The sequence below is a fragment of the Meles meles genome, chromosome 19 (genome assembly GCF_922984935.1).
Source record: "Meles meles chromosome 19, mMelMel3.1 paternal haplotype, whole genome shotgun sequence".
Lineage (NCBI taxonomy): Eukaryota > Metazoa > Chordata > Mammalia > Carnivora > Mustelidae > Meles > Meles meles.
The window spans coordinates 59061453-59074886 of record NC_060084.1 but is presented as its reverse complement, the minus strand read 5'-3'; the positions used below and the strand labels follow the sequence as shown (position 1 = coordinate 59074886).

Sequence of the window (13434 nt, the reverse complement as noted above, 5' to 3'; positions counted from 1 at the left end):
ACCCAGGTGCCCCGTGTATTGCATTTTTCTTTCTTTTTTTTTTTTTTTAAAGATTTTATTTATTTATTTGACACAGAGAGATCACAAGTAGGCAGAGAGCAGGCAGAGAGAGAGAGGAGGAAGCAGGCTCCCCGCGGAGCAGAGAGCCCAATGTGGGGCTCGATCCCAGGACCCTGAGATCATGACCCGAGCCGAAGGCAGTGGCTTAATCCACTGAGCCACCCAGGCGCCCCTCTTTTTTTTTTTTTTAAGATTTTATTTATTTGACAGACAGAGATCATAAGTAGGCAGAGAGGCAGGCAGAGAGAGAGGAGGAAGCAGGCTCCCCGCTGAGCAGAGAGCCCGATGCAGGGCTGGATCCCAGGATGCTGGGAGCACCACCTGAGCCAAAGGCAGAGGCCCCAACCACTGTGCCACCCAGGCACCCTGTATTGCATTTTTCAAAAGTACATATATTATGTGAGGGTTTTTTGTGTCTGTGCACTGTGTCTGTTAGAATCCAAAATTTGGGTGCCTGGCTGGCTCAGTTGGTAGAGCATGTGACTCTTGATCTTGTGAGTTTGAGCCCCACACTGGGTGTAGAGATTATTTAAACAAAATCTTTTAATAAACTTAAAATCTTTTTTTAAAACCATAAAACCAAAAAAAAACCCAAAAAACTAAAAAGACACCCATAAAACTCCAGTTTGTCTAAGTGCAAACAAAGCTCCACCTGGAGAATTGATTTTTCTTTTCTTTTTTAAGATTTTATTTATTTAGGGGCGCCTGGGTGGCTCAGTCGTTGAGCGGCTGCCTTTGGCTCGGGTCGTGTTCCCGGAGTCCTGAGTTCGAGTCCCGCATCGGGCTGCCTGCGTGGTGGGAGGCCTGCTTCTCCTTCTCCCATTCCCTCTACTTGCTGTGTTTCTCTCTGTCAAATAAATAAAATCTTTAAAAAAGGGGGGGGATTTTATTTATTTATTTGAAAGAGAGAGAGGGTGGGGAGGGGCAGAGAGGGAGAAACAGGCTCCCTGCTGAGCAGGGAGCACTATGTGGGGCTCCATTCCAGGACCCTGGGATCATGACTTGAGTCAAAGGCAGAGGCTTAACTGTCTGAGCCACCCTGGCGCCCCTGAAGGACTGGTTTTTGAAACTCTCAGAATCACTTTTCTTTTCCTCAGATGTGTTGTAGGTTCCAGCTGCTCTCAGAATCACTTTTCTTTTCCTCAGATGTGTTGTAGGTTCCAGCTGTGATAAAGTAACAGGGTCTGGGGGCGCCTGGGTGGCTCAGTGGGTTAAGCTGCAGCCTTTGGCTCGGGTCATGATCTCAGGGTCCTGGGATCGGGTCCCGCATCGGGCTCTCTGCTCAGCGGCGAGCCTGCTTCCCTCTCTCTCTCTCTCTCTGCCTGCCTCTCTGTCTACTTGTGATCTCTGTCAAGTATTTATTTACTCTGTCAAGTAAATAAATAAAATCTTAAAAAAAAAAAAAGTAACGGGGTCTGAGTGGCACCCTGCACAGTGGCAGATTATGTATTGGGTTAAGAGAGGAGGTGGGCATAAAATCTTTAAAAAAAAAAAAAATGGGGCGCCTGGGTGGCTCAGTGGATTAAGCTGCTGCCTTCGGCTCAGGTCATGATCTCAGGGTCCTGGGATCGAGCCCCGCGTCGGGCTCTCTGCTCTGCAGGGAGCCTGCTTCCTCCTCTCTCTCTGCCTGCCTCTCTGCCTACTTGTGATCTCTCTCTCTGTCAAATAAATAAAATAAAATCTTAAAAAAAAAAAAAAAAGAGATGGGGCGCCTGGGTGGCTCAGTGGATTAAGCCGCTGTCTTCGGCTCGGGTCATGATCTCAGGGTCCTGGGATCGAGCCCCGCATCGGGCTCTCTGCTCCGCGGGGAGCCTGCTTCCTCCTCTCTCTCTGCCTGACTCTCTGCCTACTTGTGATCTCTCTCTCTGTCAAATAAATAAATAAAATCTTTAAAAAAAAAAAAAGAGAGAGGAGGTGGGCAGTGGTGGGGAGGGGTTCGCCTGGGTGGCTCAGTGGGTTAAAGTCTCTGCCTTAGGCTCTAGGTCCTGGGTTCAAGGCCTGTATTGGGCTCCCTGCTTGGTGGGAAGCCTGCTTCTCCCTCTCCCACTCCCTCTGCTTGTGTTCTCTCTCTGGCTGTGTCTTTCTCTGTCAAATAAATAAAATCTTAAAAAAAAAAAAAAGAAAAGAGAGAGGAGGCGGGGATCAGAAGCAGGCTACTGCAACAGCCCAGGTGAACTGGTTGTTGAACTCTGGTGGCTGTAGAAAGGAGAGAAGTGACTGGATTCTGGGTCTATTTTTAAAGAAGGGCCAGGTAGAGTTTAGGATATCCACCTACAAGGTGAGGGAAAGAAAGGAGTCATCAGAAGGGACCCCAGGCATTTGTTTGTTTTTTTTTTTTAAAGGTTTTATTTATTTATTTGACAGATCACAAGTAGGCGGAGAAGCAGGCAGAGAGAGAGGAGGAAGCAGGCTCCCTGCTAAGCAGAGAGCCCGATGCGGGGTTCGATCCCAGGACCCTGGGATCATGACCTGAGCTGAAAGCAGAGGTTTTAACCCACTGTGCCACCCAGGCGCCCCGGGACCCCAGGCGTTTTGGTCCTAGCAGCTGAAGCTCCATCAACTAGGATGGTGAAGTTGGGAATTCATGTTATGGTGTTAATGCTCTTAATAGGTTAGAGAGATGGTAAAGAGGGCTGAGTCTGTTGCTTAGGCACATGGTTGTGGGTGGTGGGGATACGAAGATGAAGGGAGGATTGTTTGGCAGGGGATCAAGTCTTCCGTGGGGTGAGTGGACGGGAGATGGCTGTGGAGGCATGGGCGTAATTGAGACAAGAGGACACTGAGGCTCCTGCTTATTCACAGCTGTACAGAATCAGCATCATTTTGGGGCGAGCTTTGGTGGGGTCTGGGGTTTTTCAGTCTTGCTGGTGCATAAGGTCTGGAGGAAAAGTTATCATCTGTGAGAGTCACTATCCTAGGCAGGGGGATCAGTGATGCTGAGATTTTTTTTTAAAGATTTTATTTATTTGACAGAGATCACAAGTAGGCAGAGATCCTGATGGGGGGCTCGATCCCAGGACCCTGAGATCATGACCTGAGCTGAAAGCAGTGACTTTAACCCACTGATTACCCAGGCACCTCCCCAAACAATTTTATTTCAGTGCAAACCCTCAGGGTCACCAGGATCAACATATTGGTGAAAAACTTTAGAAGCAACATGGAAGGGCCCTCATGGGTGAAGAGCTGCAATTTTCAGATGCTAAAGAAGCCCTTTACCTGTGGGGAGGTTAGGAAGCACTTACTGGCCACCCCAAGGTATTTCTGCAAGCAGAGGCCAAACAAAACCATCACATGTTGGTTGGTAGAAAGTCATCCCAACTGGGGAGAATGCAAGAAAGCCTTCAGCTACACAGACACACTTGTTCAGAACCAGGTGTCTACACTGGAGAAAAGCTTTAAGAGTGTAGTGAATATATTAAACATTTTAGCTATAGTTCCACCTTCAGTTATCAATGGAGAGTTCACACTGGAGAAAGACCTTAGTTGTGGAGGGAACATGCAATCTCCTTGTTCAGTGTAACAAAAATGGATCAAAGCCTTTTTTTTTTTCCTAAAGATTTTATTTATTTATTTGACAGAGAGAGATCACAAGTAGATAGAGAGGCAGGCAGAGAGAGAGAGAGGGAAGCAGGCTCCCTGCTGAGCAGAGAGCCCGATGTGGGACTCGATCCCAGGATCCCGAGATCATGACCTGAGCCGAAGGCAGCGGCTTAACCCACTGAGCCACCCAGGCGCCCCGATCAAAGCCTTTCTGAGTAGCCATCTCCCCACGTTGAATCTCATACATCTAAACCTCCATAGTGGGAAGATTCCCCATATATTTCATTTATGTAGGAAGCATGTGTGGCTATGTTGCACTTTCTAACTTGCCCAGGGCTCTTACCAAATTTATGTCCCTGCCAGTTTCTGTGGCCAAAGCCCCTCAATTTCTACCACATGGCAGGTCCCCACAGTGTGCATCAGTCACCACCAGAGCGAGCTCCAGGAAGCTGACATCTGTTCTGGGACGTGTTGCAGCAAATTAGGAGTAACCTGAGTCTTTGGGAGGTCCACGTTCCCTTCTCTCTGACCAGTTGGCAAAGACCTCACCCAGGTTTGGCCCAGAGGAAACCAAACGAGTTCTACTGGCAACTTGCTAAGAACCACTTTTTTCCAGGCACGTTTGTCTCAGTTGGTGCTTGTGATACTTTCCTAGCTCCCAGGTCTCCCACCTGAGAACTGCCTACCATGGGTTGCTTCGGTTTGTAAAGTAAGAAAAGCCTTATTGTTTAAGTTGTCTCTAAATTTGGGGGTTCTAGTTACTATGCAGTGGTTTATAGTAGATTTGGGCCTTGCACGCATTACAATTTTTGTCAGTATGGCAGAAAATGGCACCTCAGTTTTGGGCAAATTCGTATTGCTGCTCATGGCCTCTTTATGATAAAGAGTTGTCGTTCTCATTAATGGAATGGATGCCTGACTAGCCTCCAGATATCCGCATATGGCCCCTTAAAGAGGGGCAGCCGACCCTCTGCCCTTGAGCAGGGGCCTTCCGTTCACCAGAGGGCCTCGCAATAAACATTGATAAACATTGGCCTTCTCTCCAGGAGTCAGGTGGGGAACCCCCTTACCTAGGCCTTGCGAACTGTGGGAACTACATTTCCCAGAACGCCCTGCGTTGAAGACAGTCTGAGCCAGTGAAGGCTTAGAAAAGAGGCGCCCCGGGATTGCGCACAAAGGGTCGGGACGGGACTTCCGGCGTCGGGTCCAAGGCCAAAATTTGGGCGGCTTGCTAGTTTTGTCAGCTTGGGGGGCGGGTTCCGGAGGGTAGGGCGGGGCGGGGACGGGCGGTGTCTGTGCGAAAGCGGGCTTTGTCCCCGCTGTAGGGAGGCGGGGCTGGGGTCGGGGACTTCGCCGCCTACGAGGACCGGCTGGAGACCTCGGTGTCCGCGACTGCCCGGGCCGCTCAGCTGTCATCACTTCGCTCCGCCGAGAGGCTCCGATGGCGGCGGCGGCGCCCAGGGACTCGGCTGAGGTAAGCGCTCGTCCCCCGGGCCCTCCCCTCCGCCCCCCGACCCAGATCCCAAAGGCCCGAGCGCGGGGCGCCTGCTCGCGGCCCTGCGGCCCAGGCCCGGGTGTCCCGGACAGGGAGGCGCCGGTGGGCGGGGGCGCGTGTGGGAGCGCCGGCGGGCTGAGTGCGGGAGCGGACTCCGGGCTGAGGGGCCGCCGGGGCGGGGGCTGCAGGGGCCCGAGGCGGGAGGATTCTGCCCTCGGGGGAGAGAGCAGCAGGCGGATCCACGCCTGCACTGGCGGGCCGAGGTGCGGTGCCTTCGTGAGGACTCTGGACCCCAAGGGGACTTTTGGCCAAAGGAGGGACATAAGGGGTGAGAGGTTTGGTCTTTGTTCAAGGTCACACAGCTGGTAAAAGGCAAAACCGAGTACTCAGGCGCAGAGTAGAACCAAGCCTGAGGTCAGCTGGCTCCTGGGCCAGGCAGGGGTCCCGTGAGCCCATCATATCCCAGCACAGACGCACTTCTTTTTTTTTTTTTTTTTTTTAGATTTTATTTATTTATTTGACAGAGATCACAAGTAGGGAGAGAGGCAGGCAGAGAGAGAGAGAGGAGGAAGCAGGCTCCCTGCCAAGCAGAGAGCCCGATGCGGGGCTCGATCCCAGGACCCTGGGATCATGACCTGAGCGAAAGGCAGAGGCTTTAACCCACTGAGCCACCCAGGCGGCCCACAGACGCACTTCTTAAGGGCCTGCCGCTTCAGATTCTCGTGGCTGGAGAAGGGATTGGAACCTACACAGGGAACTGGAGGGTTTCCTGGTCCCTCACTGGCCCAGACGCTCACCTCAGTGTCCTCTGACTGTAGTGTCCCGAGGCTCTTCCTGCCATTCCTCCCTCCTTGAATCTGGTGAACCCCTAAGCCCAGGTTGTGGTCGGAAGTCCACGGTTCGGCGGAGACCGTCCTTGCCGTACCTCAGGCAGGCATTCCCTTTCTGGTAACCGTCTGAAAACAGGTGTGGAAGCTTAACCCAGAAGTGGGTACTAGGATGTGCCAGTGCTTCCAGGAAAAACTGAGGTCAGGAATGTTCAGAAACCACAGGTCTCCTTCCTTTCAGGTAGGAGTCAATAGCAAATGAATAGGTGTCTTGTCAAGTGACTGCCAGAGATGTTGGGTGTGTATTCTAGAAGTAATAAAAGATTTCGATCCCAAGGTCTTGGGAGGCTTCATCTGGCTTCACAGTGGAAAACAGACTATGGGCTTGATTGGGTCCTAACGAATGACAGTCATTGTCAGGCTCCTGCTCTAGTCCAGGTGAGGGTGCATGGACCAGGGTTGTTGCCTGGGAAATGGTTGGATTCTGACTGTGTGTTTTAAGAGGGGCAACTGGACTTTCTGATGTGCACAGTGAGGGAACAGATAATCATGTGCACAGTGAGGTAAGAGATAATCAGTGATGATCTCAGAGCTTTTGGTCTAAGGAATGGGAGCTGCATCATTGTGTTACTAGAATCTGGTCCAAGGACGCAGCAACAGTAGAGGCGAGGCTGGACTTCGAATTTAAAAGCAGACAAGGCTTTATTGGGGCAGCAGCTGCAATGGAAGGGAGACACAGTCACAACAAAGGTGTCAGACTGCCTTTCCAGACAATAGCCAGGGAAGGTTGTAAAGGACCTAGAGTGGAGGAGGAGTGACGTCTAAGCATGTGGGACTGAGGACACACAAGGAGCTGGGCACGCGGTTGACAGAACGAGCTTCTTCACACATTGGGTATTTCTTTTTTTTTTTAAATATTTTATTTATTTATTTGACAGAGATCACAAGTAGGCAGAGAGGCAGGCAGAGAGAAAAGAAGAAGCAGGCTCCCTGCTGAGCGAAAGGCAGAGGCTTTAACCCACTGAGCCACCCAGGCGCCCCACACATTGGGTATTTCATTTGCAATTGTCTCCACCTCTGGGAGTGATTTATAGCTTTGTCCTGAGGTAAAGGTAACTGTCAGTCACTCCCTGGCTGGTCTGCACGGACGTGAGTCCCTGTGTCTGGGGTTAAGCTCAGACTGGTCTGGGTGGTTTTCTTGCTGCTTGAAGGGTAGTTTTGGTTTCCATCCTGGGATGCTACACCTCCTGGGTCTTTTGCCGGAGTTAGAAGATAAGCGGAAAAGAGGAATGTGAGGAATGATGGTGGGACAAAGGTCAGTGGATATAAGCAGGTGAGAAGGAAAGGTCAAGTCTTGGCCTTGAGGTGGTGGGAAATTCACACGAGCAAGTTGGTGTTCACTGAGGATATCAGGAACTTTGTTCTGGCCATTTCAAGAGTCTGAGGTTTTTCACAAATCATTGACTGGAGTGGTTGCTCAAATGAGCAACTAACACACAGGTCAGGAAGTCTGGGGAGGGATTCAAGTTAGAGACATGGATGATGTGGTAGCTATGGTGTGGACCATGATGAGTAAGCTGTGAGTCACATTGAGGCAAGCGTGAGGTTGTGGTGGCAAAGCTCTTTGGAGGCCAGGTGTGGAGAGTGGGGACCCAGGACTGGGTCTCTTGCTTGGGTAGGTATTGGGCTTCATAAATGTAGGTAAGTGGACCTAAAGATTTGGTGTATCAGGCAGGATATAGTCTGGTAGGTAGCCAAAGCTTCCCGGGGAAGAGTGGCTTTCTGATGGATGCAGAGACAAGGGGTAATGGATGAAAGATGACACTCAGGCCAGAGCTGGTACTTAGAGCCACTTTTTGACTTAGCAAGATTTTGTGAGGACTTTGGTGGGGTGTGAAGTGTTTCATTCAGCCTGGTCAGGGGAAAATAGGATTACCTGTGAGAATCACTAGGCCTGGGATGGGCAATTCATGGGGGTGGTCTTGGAATGACAGGGGGAAAGAGAAATTTTTTATTTGCTGAGGTGACAGCAAGTACATCAAGGAAATAGAATGGAACTCTGGCTATCTGAGATCCACACGTGGCTCTGTGTGTCCGAGTGTGAGGCAAGGATCAGAGCCACAGGGTGAGGTCTTCATTAAATGATTTGGAGTAACACTACTATGGGGACCCGTGGGAAGTTGGTGGTCTTATGGGATCCTGTATGAGTATTGCCAAGAATACTGTGGATGCTATCTGCCAAATTGTGGCAGAAGATCTAAACCCTATATGATGCACTTTCTTGACGTTTGGTGAGACCAAGTGCTCAAATGGCCTGAGTGCAAGTTCTCCTCCCCACACTGCTTCGTGGGATAATAGCTTCTAGCCCAACAACCCTTTTCACAAAGGGAACATGGCGCAGTTCCTACTCATCTCTTTGTAGCAGGGTCAGTCCCTACGAGCCCACAGACTTAAACAAGCCAGTCTCATTCTCCTGTGGGATTCAGAGCGCTCCCAACCTTTTCATTCTACAATGCTAACATCTCACAGCCCCGGTTCGTTCACTCTTTTTCAGATGCAGCTCCCACGTGGGCCTTTATATGATGAGTGGTATCCTGTTCTCAGAGGTATGAATTTATGGGATAAATAAAGTGCTATCAGGCTCATCTGTCCAGTCTCAGGTCGTGTGTTAGACCACAATCTAAGAGTGGGACTAAGAGGAAGCAGTAACACCTGGGTAGGCCAGGCAGACGCGTAAGGAGTGGGGCAGTGAGGTGGTGGCAGCCATGGTCACAGAGCTGTGGGATGTGGAGACAGAGGGATGCGCAGTCCAAAGAATGGTGTGTGCTTGGAGAGGGAGCTTTGTCAGATGGCCCCAGGGCCCTGCATTGATAATCACAAGGCAACGACCCTACCAGAGGAGTCACTTGTCAGGAGGTGGTGGATCCAGGTCGTGGCCCCACAGCTTACATAGGCATTTGTCCTCCTGTCTGTTGTTGCTGGTTGAACCCAGTGGTCAGTGGGACCATGAGGCGACAACAGCACTGATGGTACCAGGGCTTGATGTCTCCTCTAAGTTGGGAGGCTTGGGAGATAGATGGTTATAGGGTAGATGTGTGGGGAAAGAGACTGTGTGGCTCCTCAGAAGTAGACTGTTTGTGGTTTCATGCATCATCATCATAGCAGGGCAGTGTGACCTTTCAAGATAGAGCTTGTAGCTGTCTACACTATAAGCAGGAGAAGCAGATTTCCTATCACTGTTACTGAATTTTGAATCAAAATATCCTGGCAGACTAAATGATGTGAAATGTGAGCCTGCAAATGTGTAAGGTTGATTAAATAAATAGTAGGATGTTCTAGAGGGAACTAAAACCCTAGAAACTGTACTTGGAACATTTGTTTTTCTTGCCAGCAGGTGAAGCAGAACTGAGAGACCCACATGTCACCGTCATGGAGACGAAGGGATGAATGCCAGGGAGCCTGAAGAGACCAGTGTAGAGGTGTCCATCAGACCATATTGATGGTTCATAATAGGGTTTTTCAAAAAGACAAAATGGAAGAAAGTAAAAGGACACCAACATACTCATCAGGATGAAATTGGCTTTTGTCCCATCAAGTTGAGAATGGAGGGCACCTGGGTGGCTCAGTGGGTTAAAGCCTCTGCCGCCGGCTCAGATCATGATCCTAGGGTCCTGGGATCTATTCTCGCATCGGGCTCTCTGCTCAGCAGGGAGCCTGCTTCCTCCTCTCTCTCTGCCTGCCTCTCTGCCTACTGGTGATCTCTGTCAAATAAATAAATAAAATCTTTTTTTTTTTTTTTTTAAGATTTTATTTATTTATTTGACAGATAGAGGTCACAAGTAGGGAGAGACGCAGGCATAGAGAGAGAGAGAGAGAGGAGGAAGCAGGCTCCCCGCCAAGCAGAGAGCCTGATGCGGGGCTCGATCCCAGGACGCTGGGATCATGACCTGAGCGAAAGGCAGAGGCTTAACCCACTGAGCCACCCAGGCGCTCCTAAATAAATAAAATCTTAAAAAAAAAAAAAAGATGAGACTGGAGCTTGGGGCTTTGGTTTCACAGAGAGGTCTGGGGGAGAGGTCATGACTGTGAATGTGTTGGATTTGCTGCTTGCGCTTGAGCAGAGCAAGGACGTGGTGCCACTTGGTAGATGAGGCCAGAGCATCTAATGTCAGTGGAGGACAGCATGCATACATGCAGTGAGATAATACTTCTGGAATATCCAGTGAACTATACTATGTATTTTTTTTTTATCTTTTTTTTTTAAGATTTTATTTATTTATTTGACAGAGATCACAAGTAGGCAGGAGGCAGGCAGAGAGAGATAGAGGAGGAAGCAGGCTCCCCGCTGAGCAGAGAGCCTGATGTGGGGCTCAGTCCCAGGACCCTGAGATCATGACCTGAGCCGAAGGCAGAGGCTTTAACCCACTGAGCCACCTAGGCGCCCCATGTATTTTTTTTTTTAAGATTTTATTTATATATTTGACAGGGATCACAAGTAGGCAGGAGAGGCTGCAGAGAGAGAGGGAAGCAGGCTTCCTGCTGAGCAGAGAGCCCGATGCGGGGCTGGATCCCAGGACCCTGGGATCATGACCTGAGCCGAAGGCAGAGGCTTTAACCCACTGAGCCACCCAGGTGCCCCTGTACTATGAATTTTTTCAGTAGTTTTTTGTTGTTGTTGTTTATTTTGGAGCCATTTGCTTTCATAGCAGTAAATTTGTTTAAGGGAGATAGATGCAGGGTGCATGAGAGGAAACCTCAGAAGCCAGTGATACTGTGGGAACATCATTCTAAGTTCCATCCATTGCAAAGTATTGTGGCAAAGCTTAAGATTCTGAAAACCACTCAGAAAGCAGGTAATGCTAAGAAAAACCTTCTGCCCTTTCTGTGAAAATAAACACAAGTTAATATCCAACATCATTCCAGAAAATAAATTCCATTCAGAAGCTGCCATTTGTCGACAAATTTCGTCAGAGAGAAGCTCTACAGAATAGCCCCTTCTATTCAGTGAGCAAAGTAAAATTATAAAGATAAATGAGTAAAGTGTTTCCAAGGATCCCAGATCCAGTATGGTTGAGAAAGATACATCCAAATTTAAGTTAGAAACAATTACATCAATTTAGAGGACTTGGGGGGTGGGCGTTGATTTTTCTTAAATCAGAGAAATATGCAAACTTTAAAATAAAATTGACTTGGGACACCTGGCTGGCTCAGCCAGTGGAGCATGGAACTCTGGGTCTCAGGGGCATGAATTTGAGCCCCAGGTTGGTGTACAGCTTACTTAAAATATGTATATATATAAAAGATATTGATTAAATAAAATAAAATGGGCTTCTTATTATACTTAGACATGATTTTTCACATAACCCACTTTTTCAACTCAATTTAATAGAAACATTAACATCAGGTCTTTTGTACACATGAATTTATTTTTTGGAGTGTTTTTTTATAATAACACAAAGATTGAAGCCTATCTGGTGTCTGTCAGTCAAAGACTAAGTCATGAAGCATGCCAAGGCAGAGCACTAGGCAGTGTGGAGGAGATGAGGGAGTTCTCTCAATGGCTGCGACTCCAGAACATACTGTTGGGTGAAAAAGAAGAGGAAGGTGTCACAGTATTTTGTGCAGGTGGCTTTATTTTTCTCAGAATGGAAGGAAATTTATTTTTTTTTGTTTCTCTTCAGAGTCCTTATGGGTTGATTGGCTGATACTCCAAGAACCTACTGAATATATTGACGTTAACTTGACAAAAATAGAGATAAGGAGTTACTGTGTTTTTTTGGAATGGGTCCTATAGAAAAAGTAGCAATGGCTCCATATGAATAATTCTACCCAAACACCAAATCTAATTTTGATCCCACCCGTTGATTAAGGGACTGTCCAAAGGAACAATGGGGCATTGAGGATTATATTAAGAGGAAGCAGTAAGCCAAATTAATATATGTGAAATTCTGTAAGATATATGAATCTTCATAAAATGTAATAAGATAAAAGAAACGGGATATCTGTAGAATATAATGAAGTCTAGAGAATATAAATATGATGTAATGGTCGGAAAAATATTTGAATGCTGATTCCAACAAACAACTCTGAATATTTAATCAGCATATCAGAATTTGAATACTGATTTGGTGGGGCACCTGGGTGGCTCAGTGGGTTTAAAGCCTCTGCCTTCGGCTCAGGTCATGATCTCAGGGTCCTGGGATCGAGCCCCGCATCGGGCTCTCTGCTCAGCAGGGAGCCTGCTTCCTCCTCTCTCTCTGCCTGCCTCTCTGCATACTTGTGATCTCTGTCAAATAAATAAATTAAAAAAAAAAAATTTTGAATACTGATTTGGTAGTTGATGAGTGTTACATTGAAGTCTCTATTACTCTCATCATTTTTCCTAAGCAAGGATCAATAATTTACATGCCATTCCCTTCGGGAGGAGAGGGCAGTAGAAGGAGTAAAGTCAGCCATGTAGGTAGGGCTTGCATGCTGAAGAAGAGAAGTCCCAACTAAGCTGGCTATTATTTTGTATTTATGATCAAGTTTTTACTTTGTTTAGTAGGTCATCAAATTCAGATTATAATTTTTTACATCAGACTTTATTTTGTAAGGGCAGTTTTAGATTCACAGCAAAATTGCATGGAAGCTACAGTGGTTTCCATATACCCCTTCCCCCCAACATAAACAGAAACCCCCTTCCTCTCCACAACCTACATTAGTGGTATATTTTGTTAAAATCAACAAATCTGCACTGACATGTCACCTAAAGTCCACAGTTAACATTGGGGTTCACTCCTGGTCTTGTGCATTCTGTGGGTTTTGGCTAGTGTGTGATCTGCTGTGTATACCATCACAGTATCATACTTAGTTTCACTGCCCCCAAAATCTGTGCTCTGCCCATTCAGCTCTCTCCCGACCCCAGCTCCTAGCAAACACCGATCCTTTTACTGTCTCCATAGTTCTATCTTTTCCAGAATGGCCTATACTTGTAGTTATAAAGTATATACTTTTTTAGGATTGACTTCTTTCACTTAGTAATATGCATTCAGGTTTCCTCCATGCCTTTTCATGGTTTGACAACTTCTTTTCAGTGCTGCATAATATCCCATTATCTGGATGGACCATAGTTTATCCATTTACCTATTGAAGGACATCTTGGCTGCTTCCTAGTTTGGGGAATTATGAATACAGGAGCTATAAATAAATATCTATTGTCAGGTTTTAACTGCTTTAAGTAAATATTTTTCAACTGCTTTAAGTAAATACCGAGGGGCACAATGCCAGATTGTATGATAAGAATATGATTAGTTTTGTAGGAAACCACCAAACTGTCATGCAAAGTGGCTGTACCATTTTGCATTCCTACCAGCAATGAATGAGAGTTTCTGTTGCTCCATATCCTTTCCAGCTTTGTCATATTAATATTCTGGATTTTGGCCACATCTAATAGGTATGTAGTGATACCTCATTGTTTTATTTTGAAATTCCTAGTAACAAATGATGTTGAGCATCTTTTCATATGCTTAT

General features: G+C 47.4%; 1 long non-coding RNA gene across 1 annotated transcript; it reads left to right on the top strand.

Moving 5' to 3' along the window:
- Positions 1-4665: 4665 nt before the first annotated feature.
- LOC123931907 lies at positions 4666-9651 on the top strand. Its single transcript, XR_006816335.1, has 3 exons — positions 4666-5074; positions 8477-8528; positions 9314-9651. It is a non-coding gene; the product is annotated as an uncharacterized LOC123931907 (long non-coding RNA).
- Positions 9652-13434: the final 3783 nt, after the last annotated feature.